Source organism: Cebus imitator, unplaced genomic scaffold (genome assembly GCF_001604975.1).
Source record: "Cebus imitator isolate Cc_AM_T3 unplaced genomic scaffold, Cebus_imitator-1.0 Scaffold1176, whole genome shotgun sequence".
Classification (NCBI taxonomy): Eukaryota; Metazoa; Chordata; class Mammalia; order Primates; family Cebidae; genus Cebus; species Cebus imitator.
Window position 1 is genome coordinate 49,771 of NW_016108491.1, and position 2,735 is coordinate 52,505.

The 2,735-nt window shown below is 52.2% G+C and overlaps 1 pseudogene; it reads left to right on the forward strand.

The window, feature by feature from the left end:
* The first annotated feature begins 2,553 nt into the window (after window positions 1–2,553).
* LOC108298891 overlaps window positions 2,554–2,735 on the forward strand; it is a 3,689-nt pseudogene continuing 3,507 nt past the window's right edge.

Here is a 2,735-nt window from a genome sequence, read left to right on the forward strand (position 1 = left end):
TGTATTTTTAGTAGAAATGGGATTTCACCATGTTGGCCAGGGTGGTCTCAAATTCCTGGCCTCAGGTGATCCGCCTACCTCAGCCTCCCAAAGTGCTGGCATTACAGGCGTGAACCACCATGCTTGGCTGGATTTTTTTGTTTTTTTTTTAGCGATGTGCTTTTGCTATGTTGCCCAGAGACGTCTCGAACTCCTGTCCTCAAGTGATCCCACCTTGGCCCCCTGAGTGGATGGGACTACAGTTACACATCACCACACCCAGCTAATTTTTAATTTTTTGTAGACACAGGGTCTCACTATGTTGCTGAGGCTATTCTTGAACCCCTAGGCTCAAGGGATCCTTCCACCTCAGTGTCGTGTGCAGCTGGTACTACAGGCGTGTTCCACTCCAGCTAATCTTTGGTTTGGACTGAAATATTATTTCATCTCAGTCACTGAGGTTTTTCAGCACCCCCTGCCCTCTTTTCTTTGTTGTTATTCAAGCGATTCTCCTGCTTCAGGCTCCCAAGTATCTGGAACCAGCATGCCTGGCTAATTATTATTATTATTATTATTATTTTATTTTTAGTAGAGACAAGAGTTTCACCATATTGGCCAGGCTGGTCTTGAACTCCTGACCTCAAGTGATCTCCCCTCCTTGGCCTCCCAAAGTGCTGGGATTACAGGCGTGAGCCACCTCATCTGGCCTCAACGCTGCCTTCAAGTTTGTGCCCAGTGTGAGTGCCTTGCTTGGCTGAGCCTGGTTATGCCCTGGGATTTGAGACCCGACAGGTGTGGGTAACAATTGCAGTTTAGCTGCTCTCTTGCTGGAGGACCTCAGACTCCCTTCTGTGAGATTCACTTTGGCCATTTCTGGAATTCCCGTTGTGCAGGATAGCTGGGTGGATTGCAGCGATGTTTACCCACCAAATACTGAGTGCTGGTGCAGACAGGGCCCCACCAGTTACTCTCTTGGACTTCCAGCCTCCAGAATTGAGAGAGAGAAGAAATCTGTCCCTGAAGCCCTCCACTTTGTGGCCCGAGGTCACAGAGCTCCAGCAAACCATTACATTGGGTTAAGGGAATGGGTCCCCAGAGCTCATAGCTGCAGACTGGCCACTGCAGGACTATCCAGTGGGACCCAGGGGTGCCTCTGGCCTATTGGGGGACCCTTGGTGAGCCAGTGAATTCAGCGCATTTCTGAAGCTCCTTGACCATGAGTGAGGAAGTTGAATGGTACAGGAAAAGCTGGTGAGCATGCACATTAAACCAGCAGCTAAGATCTGTCACCACCACCAGGCACCTGCCAGGCTCCCCTCCATAGTGCTCCCCAAAACAGAGGGCCCCCTTCCCCTAACCCCTAGGAGAGTGATCTCACTGGTCAAGATGATGACAGCATGGGGAAGTCTCTGAAAAGGGCCTTGCCCCAGGGTATGGCTCAGGTGGCCTCAAATAACATGACAAAGAACTTCTTTANACCACCATGCTCAACTAATACTTATATTTTTAGTAGAGATAATGTTTCACCATGTTGGTCAGGCTGGTCTCGAACTCCTGACCTCAGGTGATCCATCCACCTCCCAAAGTCTGGGATTGCAGGCATGAGCCACTGTGCCTGGCCACTAATTTTTTTTTTTTAATTTTTAGAGATGGGGTCTTGCTGTCTTGCCCAGGCTGGTCTCAAGCTCCTGGGTTCAAGCAATCCTTCCACCTCAGTTTCCCAAATAGCTTGGACTTAAAGATGTGCACTGCCACACCTGGATAATTTTTTTCATTTTTAGGAGAGGTGGGGTCTTGCTGTCTTGCCCAGGCTGGTCTCAAACTCCTGGGCTCACACGATCCTCCCACCTCAGCCCTCCAAAGTGCTGGGATGACAAGCACAAAAGACCATCTTTCATTTTTGCAAGATGCTGACAGGTTTCAGAAGAGGTTTGAACCAAATTGGCCGTAGGCACCCAGGTGGCCTCCCAGATACGTTTCTCCCAAGTCAGGTTTGCCTTCAGTCAGCCTCAGTGTGCAGACACCTGTCTCCTGGGCACGAAACTTGACACTCTCGGTTCCAACCAGGCAGTGGGGTCCGGGAGAGGGTCCAGGAGAGGGACCGGTTCATGTACCAGGCTTGGGGGAAGCGTCCTAAATATTCTCAGAAATGACCACGCCCAACACTTGCCCTGGGTGGCTTCCGTCTCCCGATCTGCTTTCTGAGAAGTGGGCAGCCTCCCACACCCCTCCAGGTGTGGTGCCCAGTGTTCCCCACCACCCAGATCTAAGCCGTTCAACCCAGGCATCCAGGGCCCTGACGAGACAGCCTGGGAGACGCTGAGTGGGAACTGATGACTGGGAGCGGGTATTGTACATGTCTACACGCAGACTGACTTCAGGGGCGAGAAATTCCGCCTGGCCAGCATCTGGACTGCGGTGTTTCTAGGAGCTGGCAGCTGGAGCCAGCACCGGTCTCCCGGGAGGTGGGCTTTGCTGCCGCCTGCTGGTCATGGCCCGACAGGCAGCCTTGCCATCACACGGAGGGGGCTGGAGATGCCCTGTCCCAGGACCATTGTAGGAGGGGATCCCATCATGCATGGGGCTTGCTGGCAGGTGAGAAAGTGCACAGCCTGCATTTATTTAATGATTTATTTAAGAATACCATTTAAAGGCCGGGTGTGGTGGCTCATGCCTGTAATCCCAGCACTCTGGGAGGCCGAGGTGGCTGGATCACCTGAGGTCAGGAGTTCGAGACCAGCATGGCCAACATGGTG